Source organism: Notamacropus eugenii, chromosome 3, assembly GCF_028372415.1.
Source record: "Notamacropus eugenii isolate mMacEug1 chromosome 3, mMacEug1.pri_v2, whole genome shotgun sequence".
Lineage (NCBI taxonomy): Eukaryota > Metazoa > Chordata > Mammalia > Diprotodontia > Macropodidae > Notamacropus > Notamacropus eugenii.
This window is the reverse complement of record NC_092874.1, coordinates 154309558-154328727: the sequence shown is the minus strand read 5'-3', so window position 1 is coordinate 154328727 and position 19170 is coordinate 154309558. Positions and strand designations below refer to the sequence as shown.

Sequence of the window (19170 nt, the reverse complement as noted above, 5' to 3'; positions counted from 1 at the left end):
CCTTGCAGATAAGATTCAACTAACTTGTCACCCCATTAACTTATTGGGCCAATTCACATTTCTCCTGTGACTTCTGCATTTACATCACTGTCAAGAGAGATATACTTGTACTCTTATTATACCCAGAGAGACATTTATATCAGTCTGGTTATCTTAAAATGGAAACCAACATTCATGTGTCTCTAAAACATTGTGTATTTATGTAGATGTGAATCCATACTTTCTGTAATGATTGTATTCATCCATCACTCGTTATTACTTCCCTTCCTAATACCTGCCTTCTTTATCAACCCCAGTACAAAGCTCAACCCCCCTCAAAAGACCATTCCCAATTTCACAAAGAAGTTTGGGTTTTTTGCTCATTTGTTTGTTTTTGTCAAACCTATAATTATTGTAGAGAACTTCTGGTGATGAAACCTCCTTTATAAATAAAGGCAACTTTCTAAGACTTTAGACTTCAGAACAGTTATAGATCCATTTGGGTAAAGGAAACAAAGAGGTAAAGTACAAATTAACAAAACAAACTGACAACTTGACAGTGTCTGACAATGCATGCCCCATTCTCCACCTAGAATCTTTTACCTCTCTACAAAGAGAAGTGGGGTATATTTCATCAACATTCCTCTGGAGTCAAGATGGATCTCCCCAAATACCTCACATCTGTGATGTCTTAGAGCTTAGTATCATTCCATCACATTCATATCCCCAACCAATGGGTACCTACTTTGTTTCTAATTTCTTGTTATCACCAAAAAAAATGTTGCTATAAATATTTTTGTATAAATGGGACTTGCGCCCAGCTATTAATATTCCCAGGTCAAAAAAGATGAACAATTTAGTTCCTTTTCTAGCATAATTATAAATTGTTTTCTAGAATGGTTAGACCAATTTATAGCTCCACTAATAGTATATATTTTATTGTACCTCTCTTCCCATGACTGCTTCAAAGTGGATTATTTCTGTCCTTTAACTTCTGCAAAGTTCTTTTCAAGGCTATTTCCCTGACTTTTCTCTGAAGAGCTTTTTTGCCATTACTAAAGCCACTCCTGGTTATACACATAAATGTAATATTCTCCCCAAAATAGGATTAGTCTCTAGGAGAGTGAATTATTTAGCCAACCCATGCTGCTAAATGCTTCTTTGCCAGACCAAGTGGTGATGCCAAATATATCCTGTCCCAATCATTTCCTGCCAATGTTTCTAAAAATTGGAATTGTCATTTTCTCATATCTTTGTAAGTACTTGTCTCCCAAAAATACATTATAGTGCAGAAGAAAGCTATCTATGAAATAAAAAAGAAAGTCAGGTCATTTATTAAGAGTAATACTCCAGTGAAAAAGAAAAATCAGATTTTATTAAGACATAGTTGTACAATATTCATCGGGGAAATCTAATAGAAAGACCTCAACTTAAAGTAGAGTAAAAATTCTATTTCTCTTTCTCAAAAAAAAAAATCTAGACATACCATGTGGCTTTATTTCAAATATTCCTGGGAGAGCTATAAAGGGTACATGGGAAATTAATGTGGGGGGGAACCCTTTATTGAGTCACTGAAATGATTAAATGAATTGGGGAAATCTTGGTGGGCTCATTAACTACCCCTGGAGTCTTTGCCTTTGGAATTGTGAATTATTGTTTCTTCAAGTAGTGTCCCACAGGAATGAAGAAAAGCCACATCTGTGAACACAGAATTAGTTTCAAACTCACCACTTTCACTAATATTAGTCTAGGGCTTAAGAACCAGGCTCTCAGTTTCTCTGTCCCATGTGAGGTCTGGATCAATGATGAAGCAAGTTCCTGAGTAGAGAAAGAGCCAGTCCCTGCCTGGGACCACATAGTTATCCAATTTTTCAATCAATTAATCAATAAACATTTATTAGGTACTATGTTCCAGGCATGTACTAAGGGCTGGAGTTGGAGAAAAGCATAAATCCCAAATCCAGAATGGATTAGTACCAGGGTATCTGTGGAACACCAATATCCAAGTGGTTGAGATTAGTGGGAAACCCAGTTGGCACTGACTAGATTATCAACTAGGGGAGTTGATCATTCACCTGATTCAAACTGGCCCAAAGCTTTGACCTTTTTTAGTGTTGTTGCTTGTATTCACCCATAGCCACCTGGCACTGATATTCTGGCATGGTCATGGGTAGAGTTTACCTAGCCATCTCATAACTCAGCTACCCCATGCAGCAGCCATTGCTGCACAAATGGAGAGATCATAGATCAGGCACTGCTGCACTATTTTATCTTGGTTTTTCTATGTCTAGACTGGAGTGATCCTGTACATACCTACAACAACATCTTGAGGTTTAATTAATCTAGAATTTGCAAATAATTTTCAAAGAGCTTTGAGATCTCTAACAAGACAACTCTTTGGTTTGTCACTAAACTAAATACTACATAAAAAAGTTTCAGGGTTAAAAGTTTATATGGTAGATGCAGTTCATGATTCACATTCAACATGTGAACTTCTTGTAATATGTAGCAGCCAATGAGATGGCAAAGATAAGGGGCTTCCCCTTTCACAAGATACCACTCTCATCTGGGGGATGGAGATCTCCCAGCCACAGAGCAAGAGATGCTGCTCTAGAGGCAGGGAGAATTCTCATCTTGACACATGGTAAGTTCTGCTGAAAGAGAAGCAATTCCACAGTCACAGCGGCTATTGCTGATAGTACTCAGTGAGAGAGGAATCCAACCACAACTGCCCCCGCCTTTTCGAGCACAATGTGGAGAGGGGAAAATAAATGGAAAGGAGATTTGTTCCTAACATTATAAATCCCTAATATTACAAGTGCCAAATATGGTATTTTTTTCTGGTACGTTACAGTTTTAAAGAGCTGTTGTTGGGTTTGTCCTTTGTTTTCATCAGGGAGATGATGACATGACTTGCAGTTGACTTTGATTTGAGTGAGGCAGGGCTGTGCAAAGTCACTAGCTTCACTCTTTCCTCCAGAACCATCTGGGTCCAGTGACCAGATAAAGATCAAGATGACTTAAGATGACTCAGGATGCAATGGGAAACCCTAGCCTGTTTAGGTTAAGGCTTTTTCAGGTTCTCACTTTGAGTGAGGTAACACTCATTCAGAGAATAGGACTCTTTTAAAAAGTGGGTGAATGGATGACCCTTTTAATTAAAAAAAAAAACACCAAACAAACTGGTAGGGGAAGACCCTCAGGGTTCCTGGTCAAAAGAGAAACCCTTACTATTGATATTTGCTCTGAGCCAGGAGGACCCAAAATGTAACCATTAATTGGAGCTTGGCAGGGACCTTTTGTGGTCCAATCTTTGAGCTGCAGAGTGAAATGGGTTTAAGGTTTAGTTTTTGAGACAAGAGGAAGGAGAAAGAAGGAAGGAAGGAAGGAAGGAAGGAAGGAAGGAAGGAAGGAAGGAAGGAAGGAAGGAAGGAAGGAAGGAAAGAAGGAAGGAAGGAAGGAAGGAAGGAAGGAAGGAAGGAAGGAAGGAAGGAAGGAAGGAAGGAAGGAAGGAAGGAAGGAAGGAAGGAAGGGAAGCAGGGAGGGAGGGAGGGAAGGAGGAAAGGAGACAGGGAGGGAAAGAGGGAGGAATCTAGCTACTAAACATCAAGTTAACTGAGCAGCTTCTGGCTATTGTAGACTGGCCTGGAAATGTACGCACTTTGGTACATTGTTAAGACTGAGTTCAAAATCAATGACTTTGTGGCACACACACTATATCTGAAACAGGTACATTCAATTCACGGAAATAGCAAGGAATATAATTGCATATAGGGCTTGAATGTGCCATTTTTATAAACACAATTCAGTTTCTTGACCTTGGTGTAAAGCAGTAATACAAAGCTACTATGTGCCATCCTCCAGGGATATTTGTAGATCAAAAATCATATGGAAAGTACTATATTCCTACTTCTCCTTTTATCTATTTGTAAGGACAGGAGATAACTCCCTCCCCAACCCACACACATACTTTGCAGTTCCATCCAATTCCCTTTTCACTCATCAGCCTCACACATCTTGTTTCAGATCAGGCTGACCAGAATCACAGCTAAAAGAGACTTAGATATCATCAAATCTACCTCCTAGAGGCATTGTGCTAAAGTGAATAGGGCAACAGACTTGGAGCCAGGGAAATGTGAGACCAAATCCCACTTCAAACATTAGCTAAGTAACCTTGGGCAAGTCACAGCTTTTCCAGTTCTCCATCTCCTCACCAGGCTCAGGAGCTGCAAAGATTTCTGACAGCTCTAGGTATCTTGTTCTCAGATCTTCCCTTCTACATTTTAAAGTTAAGGGAACTGAGGCCCAGAAAAATGAGGTGACTGCCTCAAAGCCAGCCAGGTAGTTAAGTGGCAAAGCCAAAATTCTAAATGTAATTCTTCAAGGATCTGTGATTTAGCAGTGTTTTTGCAAACACATTGGAACACTGGTTTGGAACCCTGGATTTGGAGTCAGAAAAACCTGAGTTTAAACCATTTCTCAGATATTCAATGACTGTGTCACCTTTGGCAAATCAGTTCATCATATTCTGTTTTTTCATCTGTAAAATTAGGAGTTAGACTCAGCTTCTAAGATTCTTTTGAGCTAGAAATCTGTGATCCTGTCTATATTCCCTCCACCAGCACAGATAAGAACGCTTTTTGCTTTGCTATATGTTCTTTCAGATATATTCAAAAAATTCTTACCCTGTTTTCAATCTGATGATGAGCCCCTCTGTACATGGGTTTGTCTTCACATAACAGAGATACCATCTCACCTTGAGTTTGTTCTTGAAGCTTGGAAGGTCTGGCAGAGCTTATGCTTAGTTAGCAAAGTCTTTCCAGGTCACCTCCAAACTCAGATGAGCCATTGAAGTGGAGGATAGAATTAGGACTCTGTAAATATTAAATACTTCAGTATTCAAAGGTGTAAGAAGTTAGATGAATCTCTCTCCTTTTTTCCTCTGAATTTAGACATGTATCAAATCACACTTTCATTTTACTAAAGGTTACATCTCAATGGGACCCTAAGAGATTATTTTAATATGATTCATCTCTTTGTTATTTTTTAAAACCCTTATGTTATTTGCTTTCTATGATTAGACTTCTTTATATTAAATTTTCTTTTTACCCAGGGTACATCTGTATTGTATTGGGGGATTTGTTTTTCTTGCTATGGGTTTATTAAGTAGTAGTAGAAACTGTTGTAACAGCAAGGATCCCAGCATACACAGGAGGGCCTTCTGTACAGGTTCTTAGATCCACTTTTCCAAAAGGAAAGCAATTTTTGAGGGATCAGCAATCACTATAATCAAGCACATATATCATTCGCTTAGTCCAGGGGGAAAAGTCAACACCTTGAACTTCAGAGAAAATTCAAAGAGAGAAACAAAGATCAACAGACGGGGCTTCCAGCTGTCTGACCATAAGCAATATCTACATAGTTACCAGAGAGAGAAACACCAACATCTGGTTTTTCAAAGCTGAGGGGCTCATTGGTGGCTTCCCAGAGTCTCATCTGGCACACAAACCTTCTTCTAAAACCTAAGCCCCAAAGTAAAACCTCACCTCAGAATATATATACACTTTTCAGAGCTGGAGGGCAGGACCTTCTGACCCAGTGCCTCAGTAGAAATTAACAAAAGGTACTTGAGGCCTATTAATGGGCAGAGAAGATCTAATTAACATTAGAACTTTTTAGAAATTAAACATAAATTTAGAAATGCCTAATTATTTTTATTCTCCCTTAATGCCTTTTGCAAAACTTTATTCTCCTAGGCGTTACAACACAGTAGGTAGAGCAAAATAAATTCAGAGAATCTAAGTTCTCAATTCATGATGATGCTCATATTGTAGCATTTTGTGGCATATAATATTTGCTGTGTGCTTTGCAATAATTTTTATTAGTTATTCTAATATACTTAGACCTTGTCTAGTAAGGCTATGGTGAGAAATAACTAATGTTGATGATTGTAAACCATTTGGCAAAAAAAAATTAAATGTCAAATAAGTAGTTAATAAAAAACCATTTCATTAACATTTATTAGAGATACATAAATATACATATATCTTGTCTGGTTTCCTGTCATCTAAGACAATGCTACTGACAACTTCGTAGCTCTCACGTATGAGTGTAGAAGACCAGACTGATTGATTTAAAAAGAAAAAAAAGTGTTTCCATATTCAAATGAGAGAATGTGTATAACATGCTTGCAAAACTTAAATCATTTAAAAAATGTCAGCTAACACTATTATAATTTGTTTTCAGAAGATATCAACAATGGTCAACTCATGTTTGTGGCCTATGAGTTCTTTCCCAGGATCCTTGATACTTGCATTATAAATAAGACCAGCTCTGATCACAGCCCACCATAGTGGCTAGTGATAGAGCAAAAATAAGTAAAGCATAATTCCTGATCTTGGTAAACATAGAAGGATGTAACACATGTACAAATAAGCAAAATAATGTGATAAGTACAAATAACAAGTGTGAAGTTATATATAAAGTCCAAGAGGCCATTTCTAACCTTAGTGAGCCTGGAAAGCTTCATGGAGACGTCAACACAGCTGAACAGAGGTAGAGAGGAAGGCCTTCAAGGCAGAGGGTCAAAGCCTGGAGTCAGGAAAACATCAGCCATGTATAGGAAAAGCAAATAGTCCAGTTTGGTTGGATTATAAAGTATCTGGGAGGAAATAGTTTAAAATGAAATAGGAAAGGTAGAATACCATGAGATTGTTGAGGGCCTTGAATGCCAGGCTAAGAACTTAGTATTTTCTTCAGTAAACAATAGGACCCATTCAGGATTTTCAACAGATGAGCTGCATAATCAGAACGAAGCATCTGAGGAAGGTTAACCTAGTTCTACATATTTATTTGGCCGAAAATACTGTAATGCCTTCAGGTCCTCATTCTGAATATTCCTGCTCATTGTAAAACATTCTAGTTAAAGATACTAAAGAACAACTAGGACACAACCTAGAAAATTTTATTTTGTATTTTGCTTGATAATCTATCCCACTTATAAGCATATTTTCTTGTGATTTGTCTTCCTCTCCTAAAAGTGTAGTGAAAGAGATTCTCTTTAAGTGAAAGCTTTACATATTCACATTCTGGTAAATCTAATTTTTGTCTGCATGTAAAAAGCGATTTAGTTGTACAGTGGATAGAGTGCCAGGCCTGGAGTCAGGAAAACTTATCTCCATGAGTTCAAATCTGGCCTCAGATACTTACTAGTTAGCTGTGTGACCCAAGCAAGTCACTTAATCCTCTTTACCTCAGTTTCCTCATCTATAAGATGAGCTGGAGAAGGAAAGGGCAAACTACTCCAGTATCTTTGTCAAGAAAACCTCAAATGAGGTCACAAAGAGTCGGGCATGACTGATAAATGACCAAAAAACAACAAGAAGTGATTGAGAACACTGGAAGCTTTTTTTAAGATTCCAGGCTGAGATGGATGCTATTAGTGGTATAGTATCCCTGGATACCTTATAATGAGAAGCAGAAAGAGTAAAGTTATCTCCTTCTGGACAGGATTGTGTGCATCCTGGTCAAAGGAGAAAGCCCCCAGATGGCTTGGCCTAGCACTGTCGTAATTCCATTCATCAAGTATTTTTTGAGTGCCTCTTGTTTTGAGCCCCATGATGTCACCAGGATAAGGACAGGGCCTGGACCTGTGGTTTTATTGGTACAGAGAACCCTAAGGTGAGGAAATTCTTTCAACCAATGCAAGTCAGCATCTATCTGGCAATTTAGCACAATTACTGAATTGCCTAGAAAACTGATTAGTTAAATGACCTGTCTGAGTGCATAGAGCCAGTAGATTTTGGAGGCAGAAGTTGAACCACAGGTGTTTTGAGGCTTAATTGAGATAATGGAAGAAAAATGCTTTGCAAACCTTAAAAAGCTATATAAATGCCAGTTATTTGCATTTTTATTATTAACCTACAGTCACCGGGTCTTGTCTGATGACTGCTTTATTCCATGAACCTTCTACCTAACTCCTGCTGAATTCAAACAATGTTTAGAGAACAAAGTAGAAATATGCTGGTGAATGTTTTTAACAATGGGAAAAATGGTTCTCTCAAGACAGTAAAAGTTGTCTCCAGAATTTCTTGACTTGAACCCAGGACTTCCTTACACTAAGGCTGGCTCTGCATCACCATGTCATGCAGTAAAATACAATGAGGACTCTCCTCCAGTGAAGAGATGTGATATATGCACATAAAATCACAAATAGTGTTAAGTACCAAATTTGTCACACAGGCAGAGGGCAGAGCCAAGAAAGATTAAGGTGTGCCAGTGATACTATGACTCCAATTAGGTAGGTGGAGTATGAGATGGGTCTTGAAAAATATGTGGGCTTTAACCAGGTATAGAGAAAGAGGGGAGGGCATCTAAGAATGACAGGATCAGGTGAGGAGGGGGAGCTAGAGAGGCACATGGTGTTTAGGGGAGACAGGATAAAGAATGACCTGACTGAAATGGAAGTTTCACATGCAAGAGGAGGAGGATATCAAGTTGGAGGGGTATCATAGTATAATCTTATACAAGATTTTGAGTATGAGAGTGAGTCATTTGATCTTATTAAATACTTTATTAAAACAACATTTAACAGCATTTTAACCAAATAAATTTTATTAGTAACTATTGACATTTGAATTAATTTCATCATGTAAAGTATCACAATAATTTTTTAGTCCCCATCAGAATGTTTATTTATCCATTTATTCTCATACTTTTTTTTAATCTTTTCTTATGGTTAAGGTGTGTACTTCATTATTCTGGTCCTGATTGCTTTGGGGCCATTTTTTTTTGCTTTGCATTATTTCATAAAAATCTTTCTTCATTCCTTTGTATTACTCAAGATTAATTACATTGTGGTATTCCTTTATATGAATAAACCGCAATGTATTAAACCCCTATTACTGGACAATGTTTGCTTTCAGTTATTTGCAATTATGTACAACACAGCTACGAAAAATCTTTGAACACATGGCCTTCTTTTTAATTACACTTTCCCAGAATATTCCCAAGAATGAATTATTGTGTCAAAGGATTCATTATCTTTGCAACTTTTACTGTGTTTCTCAGACTGCTCTAGAAAAAAACTACCAATTTTCAATTTTACCAGCAATAACTGTATATACCTATTCCTCCACGATCTATCCAGTTTTTTAATTATTTTTTACAGACTGATGTTTATGAAATGGTACTACAAAGTTGTTTTAATTTGCAATTCTCTGATTATTAGTAAGGTTGAAGTTTTTAAATGGATGATTTTATCTTAATCCCCAAAACAAGAGAAGACCTGCGACATTTTTGAACAAGGGAGTGACATAGTGAAAGTGTTTTAGGCAGTACATAAGATTAATTGAAGGAGAGACTAGAGATTCTTACAGTACTCAAGACAAAATGACTAGGATTTGTATTGGAGTTGCTGTGATGGATGAGTCGTTTTGGAGGTAGAATCATTACAGATTGGTAACCTATTGGACACAGGTAAAGAAGAAAAGGGGAAGTTAAAGAGATGACTTGGAAGTTAAAGTTTATATTCCTAGAAGAATTGTGATGTTGTTGACAGAAATAAGGAGTTTCTAATTCTCTGGAACTAGCAAACCTTGCATAAATCATTTAATCTCTTTAGATCTCAATCTTCTCATCTATAACATAAGAGAGTTTCACCAGATGATCTCTAAGACCTCTCCGTCTCTAAAATTCTATGGTTGTGGAAGTGAGCTGGCCTGAAAAAAGATGAGTTCATTTTTAGGAATCTAAAGAAGTGATGGTGAGCTATCCAAATAGAAAATCCCAACTGGCAATTGGAAATATTGGGATGGTACTTTTTTTTCCATTGACTATATTTGTATTTTTAAATTATTATTAATTGATTTGTTTTCAGTTTTCTACAATCACTTCCATAAGTCTTAGATTTTCTACCCCTTCCTTCCCCTCCAACCCCCCTCCCTCCCCAAGGCATTGTGCAATCTTATATGGGCTCTATTGATACATGCATTCTTATTAAACATATTTCACATTGATCACATTACATAGAAGAATTAAAATGAATGGGAGAAACCATGAGAAAAACCATAACAAAACAAAACATAACACAAGAGAAAATATTTTGCTTCATTCTTGGATCCAGTTCCATAGTTCTTTCTCTGGATGTGGAAGGCATTTTTCCTCAAGATTCCATTGGGAATATTTTAAGTCCTTGCATTGCTATGGAGGGCTAACTCTACCAGAAAAATTCCTTGGACACTGTGGTTGTTACTGTGTACAATGTTCTCCTGGTTATGCTCCTTTCACTCAGCATCAGTTCATGTAAGTCTTTCCAGGACTCTCTGAGGTCTTCCTGTTCAACATTTCTTATAGCACAATGGTATTCCATTACATTCATATGGCACAACTTGTTCAGTCATTCTTCAATTGATGGGCACCCCCTCGATTTCCAGTTCTTGGCCACCACAAAGAGCTGCTATAAATATTTTTGTTCATGTGGGACCCTTTCCCATTTTTATGATCTCTTTGGGGTACAGTCCTAGAAGCTATATTGCTGGGTCAAAGGGTATGCACATTTTTTTTAGCCCTTTGGGCTTCCAAATTGTTCTCCAGAATGGTTGGATCAGCTCATAGCTCCACCAACGATGAATTAGTGTTCCAGCTCTCCCACATCTTCTCCAACATTTACCATCTTCCTGTTCTGTCATGTTTGCCAATCTGATGGGTCTGATGTGGTACCTCAGAGTTGTTTTGATTTGCATCTCTCTGGTCAATAGTGATTTAGAACATTTTTTCATATAACTATAGATAGCTTTCATTTCTTCCTCTGAAAACTTCCTGTTCATATCCTTTGACCATTTATCAGTTGGGGAATGACTCGTATTCTTGTAAATTTGACTCAGTTTTCTAAGGGATTGCACTTTGAAAAAAGAAGTAAGATTGGAGACATAGGTTGGAAAGTCATCAACAGATGAACAATACTTGGTATAATGAGAGAGAATAGCATTGTTCATTTCTATGCTCATTAGAGAGTGTAGAAAACAAACAAAGAAAAATTAAAAGAAACCAAAGAAAGGGAAGTAAGATTGGAGATATGGATTAGAAAGTCATCAACAAATGAATGATACTTGGTATAATGAGAGCGAATAGCATTGCTCAGGTCTACTTAGAGAACGTAGAAAACAAATAAAAATTAAAAGAAATCAAAGAAAGGGACTTAAAGTTAGATGTGTCTAGATTTGTCTCGATGTGGCTAGACTTAGTCTAGACTAAGATTTGAGCCTTGAGAAATGTTTCTTGTATGGTAGCAGTATAAGGTACTGTTGGAAGAGCTGCTGAGAATGCAAAGATGAACACAACCGTCTCTGCCCGCAAGAACCTTATAATAAGAATAACCCACTAAAATCTAGAAAGTGCTTTTTCCAAAAAAGACCTTGTCTGGTAGGTAGAGCAAGTATTACTATTCCAATTTTACAAATAAAGAACCCAGTTAAGGAGGCAGAAAGAGAAAGACATACCAGCAAAAGAGACAGAAAAATAATATCCCTTTCCCCCTTCTTCAGATCTCTGCCAATCTGCCCAAAGCCAAGAACTGTTACCTCCTACAATCTTCAGCTCTACATCTGAAAACACCCATTATTTTTTGACATCACCATATGGAGCTCCTGTTTTGCCACGGGCCTATTGCTGAAAAACTCCTTGGTATATGGTGTCTTCAGAGGGGAGAGGGGAGAAAAGATAGTTTGGGACTCGAAGTAATTCACAACAAAAATTAATTGGCACAGAGACAACTATCATCCAGATCATTGATTATAACTTACAAATCTGTTTTGTCAGTACTTATGTTCAAGATGTTTGTTTTTCCTCCATTTTAAATGTCAGGAAAGGAAAAGTGCCTTTTCTCAATGAATTATGTCAGTCCCTTCTAAAACTGTCATTGATTTCTTACCTGTGGGCAAATTCTGGCAGATGTGATCATTAGCCTGCTTTCCAGGTAATAAAGTTTCTGATACACTCCAAGAAAAAAATTGATAGATATAAATAAGCATGTATGTTTATATGCCCACATACACATATACATACAAAATTTCTTCTAGCTCAAGACATAAGTATGGTATTGGTTAATTTTAGAGTTGCAAAATAATTGAACTATTTCTTGAAATTATTCCCATACTCAAAAAACCCTATAACACATATTGCTCAAGGCAGCAACCACAGGTGTGAAATTAGTGCTAAGGGAAGTATTCATGGACTATTCCAAAGCCTTTTGCTTTGAGCACTAAGGGGAGATCACATCTTGTTAGGGTCTCATTTGTGAATGTGAAAAAAAATAAATTGCTACTCTTTCTCTGTTGTTAAAATTATACTAAATATTTTTATAACCACAGGATCTTTTTCCTAAAAATATTTACCATTGCAATAATGAAAAATTTAATAATTTTTTAAATCATCAGACATTTTTAAAAGTTTGAAATATTGTATCTGAGATTACTTTAAAAGCCAAGGAAGACAAGGTGTGTGTTATGAATCACAATGATAAATTTATGATAAATGATTAATGATAAAATACTGAGTGAAAGCAACACCAGACTAATATTAAAAGATATAAAATACATAACTCATAACTAAACTCAAATTTATTACTGATTCCCTGTTCACTGAGGAAAGAAATTGGTAATGGGAAAGGCTGGAACAAAGACATTTTGTAACAAGGTCAAAGGAGGAAAACATGGTTGAATTTGTTGAGACATGCTTGTCAATTTACCCTTGGTTTTATCTTACAGATCAAAAATACAGCTACCCAGCAATAGTTTGGTCAGGCTTCAGTTGAAAAAAATATTGGGTATAACATTCAACATAGTTACATAAAGGAGATATCTCACACACACACACTAACTTTTAGGTAGTAGCTTGTCATCATCAATTCACCTCTAATTAATATTTGTTGAATGATTCTTAGTATGGGAAATTCTATCAGGTGCAAGGTCTAAGTGAATACATAGAAAATGAGGTCCCTGAGCCAACTGAGGAGTCCATCAAGAGGAGCGTATAAATTGTCCTAAATAGGAATTTGCCAAACAAATGAACACTAATAGAAAGCAATTCTGGTTAGTACCGAATGAAAGCATTGATGAAGAAAGGGGGGGAGAATCTACTATTCCTCTTCATTGGACCCTGAGGGTTACAGAGTGGAAGTAGTGAAGTAATAGATGGATGATATGTGTGAGAATGCCTTAAAAAGTGTATAAAGAGCCACAAAATGTACCCTGTGATCATGACTATAGAGAAAACTACAGCCAGTCACTTTAACTTTCTTGGCTTTCTTCAAGCCCCAGCTAAAATCCAGTTTTCTACAAGAAGTCTTTCCTGATCCTCCTTAATGCTAACGCCCTTTATTGATTATCTCACATTTATCTTGTGTGTATCTTATTTGGACTTATTTGTTTTCATGTTGTCTCCCCATTAGATTATGAGTTCTTTGAAGGCCGTCTTTGTACCTGGCTTGCATACATATATTGTATGCATATTGTCTTCACCATTATTAGTGACTGTGAGTTCTTTCTTGTCAAGGACTGTCTTTTGCCTTTTTTGTATCCCTAGCGTTTAGCACAGTTCCTGGCACATAGTTAGTTGTTGTCCTTTATTCTCAAAGAGGACCAAAATGACCTCGCTATATTGGGGTCAAGGTGCCGTGTGTCCAACTGTGACTGATCAGACAGATCTTGAAAGGCTCTACCACACATTGGGCACATATAGGCCATGTGAACATTTGGTGTTGAGTTGTCTCTAAATATTGTACATCTCACATTTCTTTTGAGCTACTGCAATTCTGCTTCACTTATAGAGCACAACGCCTTCTTTGATGCAGTCAGTCTATGCTGAGTGGTCCTGTGTCAGTATCTCCCATGTCACAAAATCGATTCCAAAGTTCTTCAGAGAAACATTGAAAGCATCACTCTATGACTCCTTTTGACCTGAATGTGATCATTTGCCTTGTGTGAGCGCTTCATAAAATAATCTTTTAGGAAAACATACATTTGGCATTTGAACATGTGGCCAGCCCATCAGAGTTGCATTCTCTGCAGTAGAGTTTGAACATTTGGCCGTTCAGCTCAGAAAAAGACCTCACTGTCAAGTACCTTATCTTGCCAGGTGATATTCAGAGTCTTCCTAAGATACTTCCAATAGACACTTAATAAAATAGCTTGGCTTTTAGGGATATTTATTAATTCCTTAGTTTGTTACATAACTGATTCATAATTAACAACCATTTATAATGACCAACACTTATATAATCATGAAGGGTTCGATAAGTGAGGTTGGCAAAGATATTATTTTATGCTTATTTTATCGATAAGGAAACTAAAGCAAAAGTTGGTGAGCCCTTGGCCAGAGTCAAACAACTAGTAAGATGTGACTTGAATTTATATCTTCTGATTGTGAAATCAGAGTTCTTTGTTTTCTAGCAAGTGCTCTATCAGGCACCATTTGGGGTATCTTAAAAAAGAGAGAAAGTGTAACCTAGGAGTAGTACATGTACTGAATTTGGGGTTTGGAGACACAGGTTCTACTGCTTACCAGCTCAGTGCCCATAGTAAACAAATCATTCCTCTCTATCATTGTTTTTTCATCTGTAAAATGGAGATGATAATACTGTCAAGACCTACCTTACAAAATTGTTGTGATCAAAGCACTTTGCAAACCCTGAAAATGGGATATAAATATTGGCTATTGTTGTAAGCAAGTTGAGGGCAGGAACCAAATCATTCATCTTTATATTTCTCAGCTCCATGACAGTGCCTTGCATAAGATAGTCAAATATGTGTTGTATTAATTGAATCACTTCATTCAGTTCAGCAAGCATTTGGTAAGTTCCTATCATGTCCAAGGGTAGCCAGCTGGTGCGGTAGACAGAGTGCTGGACCTACAGTCAGGAAGACTCATATTCCTGAGTTCAAATGTAGCCTCAGATACTTACTAGGTCACTTACTTGTAACCCTGGTCAATTCACTTAACCCTGTTTGCTTCAGTTTCCTCATCTTTAAAATGAATTAGAGAAGCAAACCACTCCAGTATCTTTGCCAAGAAAACTCCAAATGGGAGTCACAAAGAGTCAGACCCAACTGAGAAAACAACTGAGCAACAGTCACCACCATATGCAAAGATGAAACCTGAGGGTCCAAAGACAAAAATGAAAAAATTGCTGCCTTCAGAAATCTTGTCTTCTACTAGGGATACGATATATATATACACAAACAAATGCAAAATCTTTTGAGGAGGCAGAGTAAGTATAAACTGCTGAGGAATGAGAAAAGCTTCCTTTTAATAGGTGATAGAGCTGAACCTTTAACAAAGCTACAGACTGGAAGAAATGAAGGTGAGATGGATAGAGTATTCCAGGCATGAAGGAGAAACTATGCAAAGGCATAGAGGTAGGAGACTGAAAGTCAAGTTCATGGAACAGCAAATAGGCCATTTTGGCTGGAATATATGACAGGGTGTATAGAAAGGTTGGCCAAGCTATGAAGAATTGAAATTGTAACCTGAGAAATTTGTATTCTAGAAACAATTGGGGAGGGGGGGAGTCCCTGAAGATTCTTGAAGGAGGATAACCTAATAAGATGTGTACTTGTAGAAGGTTACTGTGCATCCTATTTAAAGAAAAGTGCTAATAATTCAAATTTAATTTAAAAGTTTATCCTGAATACAGGATTGTTTGTTTGTTTGTTCTAGAAAGATGGTTATTAAACCAGCATACCCTCTGAGTATCCCCCCTGTTTAACCTAGGAAGCTGAGTTGTAAATGAATTTTCTGACCACTGAAGCCTATGAATCAGAGGAGGAAATCAACACTTCCCTTCCTCAACCCTCCTCTCTAATCATTAGATAATATTCCCTGTTGAATGGAATAAAAGCCTTGGAATTTTCCCTATGTCATTCAGTTGGGATGTGAAGCAGAAATCCACTATCATAATATTTAGAAAGAGCGCCTGCCTTGTCTTGTGTGACCACCTTGACAGAGCTGAGAATGTTCATTTATATCCAGGCTGCATTTTAAATAACCATTCTCTTATTTTTAATAATATTTACTTAATTTAAGGAGCCTGTGGTGTGGAAATAGGGGGACTAACTAAATGAATCAAAATACTAGTTAATAACATTGGTCTAAAACCATCAGGAAATTTGAATATGAGATTCCCTAAGGTTCAGACAGGTTTATAGCTATGGGTAAAAAAACTATTCAAGGACAAAATTGAGTATTAAAATGTGTTATACAAACACATCTGTAACACTTAATAAATATGTAAGAGCTGGCAAAGAGAGCTACAGAAATTCTGAGAAAAAGTGAACATCTCTAGCCTGGTGATATAACAGCATTTTTTTTCCATTTTGAAAGATTTATTGACCTTTTACGTAGGTTCTACCTTCTCTTCATTATCAATCCCGAAGCATAAAGTGTTATTTTAAAAGAAAAATGGTGACAGATTTCACAGGACAAGGGGCCATAAGATCTTTCTGTGAATATCACATGCCAAAGAGCACAAATATGGGGAAAATTACAGATATAAATTTTGAAGTCTATTGGGGCACCATGAGATCCTAAATGTTGGTACTCTCATTTTCCCCTCTGAACTAAAAAGTTTTTGAAAAAAGAGGCATCTCCCTAATGGCTTAGAAGGACTAAAAAATGTGTTTATGATGGCAATATTTTATGTATATTGTTTGTAAATGTTGTCAGGTGTCGTCAAGGCAAATTGTATCTTCCGAACCATTTTATCAAGTTCAGAAATCTTACACATGCAGAGGCTTCTGGAAGGGGGATACAAAGGAGGTTGTATAGGAGAAGGGCACTTTGTTGACTACAGCTATCATAGAATGAGTTTTATCTGCATTTATTTGTTGTAGAAGGCTAGGGCAGGTTCCCCAGTGACTACAGAACTCTCTGGCTTGGTTGACAAGAAGTTAAAAAGGAAAATGCAAAGCTTATTTGATCAAATTGGGATTGCCAAAGGAATCTTAAAGATAGTTTACCACCAGCTCAATTCATATAAATTATATCAGCCCTGCCCCCCATATGCCCAGGGCCCCAAGAAATTGAATATACTGGACCCTGCCTTTCCCCTTCTCTCAGTATGTGGTATAGAAGGCAAGAGTGTGGAACTTGAAGTGCAGAAAAACTAAATGCAAATTCTGTCTCAGACACTTACTATGAGACCCTGGGCAAGTCACTTAACCTTTCTGGGAGCCTCAATTTCTTCATCAGCAAAATAAGGGAGTTGAACCCAATGATCTCTAATGTCTCTTCTAGCTCTAATTCTATGATTCTATAACTTTTCAAATACTGAGACCACAGATAAGCCTCTTACTGACTACTCTAATGATAGTTGGGGTTTTTTTTCCTGAATAACTAGAATATTCAGTCATTTGGTTTCACCCTTCCTCTGGCCTCTTTAAAAAATGTCAAAGTTTTTAAATTTGGGGTGAATAAAAATTGAAGTTGTTTTAGTTTTAAGAGAATTTTGCCGCACCCATTTCACTAGTAATGGCTTAGGGTACCTTAAAAAGAGGAAATTGATGTTCTAGCAGTCATCCTTTGGGAGAGTTTAAGGTCCCAGGAACAAACTACCCAGCATCACTACTTCTCACCCCCTAAAAATCAAAGTGAAATCAAATTAAAATTGACATCATGGGAACTACAAAAGAAAGTATAGAAATAGATAAGGGAAATCCCACCGACTTCACTTCAATGGAGAGTTAGGGACTGATTGCATATTTTGTCTTGGGCTTCACAGGACACCATATGATACTGGGACACCTTTCTTTCCTATATTCAGTGTACTTACTGCTTTCAGCCAAAAATTACTCAAATCAGAGCCCAAGGCCCTAATAATATAATCTCTCTGTCAGATAAATGTAAAAGCCAAAACAAAAAATGAAAAATTTTGTTATATTCCATCACCTTTTCCAGTAAACAGCTTCTCAACCCACGTTGCAACAGTGAGCTAATTGAGAGAGATTGTCTAAGGCAGAGAGGCGATCTGTGCCCATGTGAAACATTAAGAAGCAGTGTGGTAAATTGGGGAAAACTTTGATACCTAAAAAAGGAGGCCTATATTCAAATCCCATCTCTTAACTGTGTGTTTTTGGGCAAGTCACTTATTCTTCCTGGGTCTCAGCCAGACTAGAGGACCTCAAAGATCCTTTCCAGTAATAGAACTATATGATCACATATAACCTTTTGGTCTATTTCTCCTTCGTGGGCACTATACCTCTTTCTCCCCACCTGCTGACTTCCTGAAGTCTTCATCTTAAGCCAGAAAGGCAAGTCCCATCTCCTCCTTTAAAGCATTGGCCATATGGACTATCCCTCAACTGAGCATGAGCATCTCCTAAATAAAAATAAGATGGTCATGTTCAAGGGAACTACAGCTATACAGAATGTAGGCTAGAGAACTGTGGGTCTACCAGGAAGGGGTCAAGCCCATTTTCTTCCCTCCCAATAGATCTGCACCTATTTCAGGTCATTTCAGATAAGCTGAGTCAAGTCAGGGGGTCTAAAAAGACAATTCACAGGTGAGGTTTTGTTTCCATGGTTCTGCCCTCAATATACCCTGAGCAGGTAGCCACTACCTCCCCCACCATAATTTTTTGATTCTTTCAATAATAACTTCTCAGTCTTTGACTGTTTGCAACAAATGCCTATTCTGTATACTCAGTATTCCAGCCTTCATAAGGGTTGCCTGGGGCTTGAAGTTCTTTTATTTAAAGATTTGTCAGTATTTCCCTCATTATTTAGCTGCCAATTGAAAATGGCCTCAGGCTAGTTTATATTACCAATTAATAGATTTAATATTTAATGTCATAAAGCTATATATTACTTTTAAATTATTTGATCTATGTATGTTTTTCATTAGTGAAGAATACTTTATTAGCATATTTATGAACCCTATCTCAAGGCTTAATATGGCTTAATTCTCTTAATAAAAACTAATTTGAAAGTCATTATCTTTTTTTAATTATAGCTTTTGACATGGCTTCCCAGCTCCACAAATAATCAGTGGAGTGGCTTTAATCCATAGTGTCACCGCCAGTAATGTTCACTTCTCCGAGCCGTTAGCAATTGGATACCAAGTCTATCCCCCAAGATACTGCATAGCTCAGTTGGTTAAAGCAATGTATCCAGCAGACCAGGGGGAAAGGCATGGTCCCT

The 19170-nt window shown here is 37.2% G+C and overlaps 1 protein-coding gene across 9 annotated transcripts in view; it reads left to right on the top strand.

Moving 5' to 3' along the window:
• The window catches only part of MAGI2 (membrane associated guanylate kinase, WW and PDZ domain containing 2), a 1687880-nt gene that overhangs the window by 1627400 nt on the left and 41310 nt on the right, over positions 1–19170 (top strand). The window lies entirely within an intron of this gene.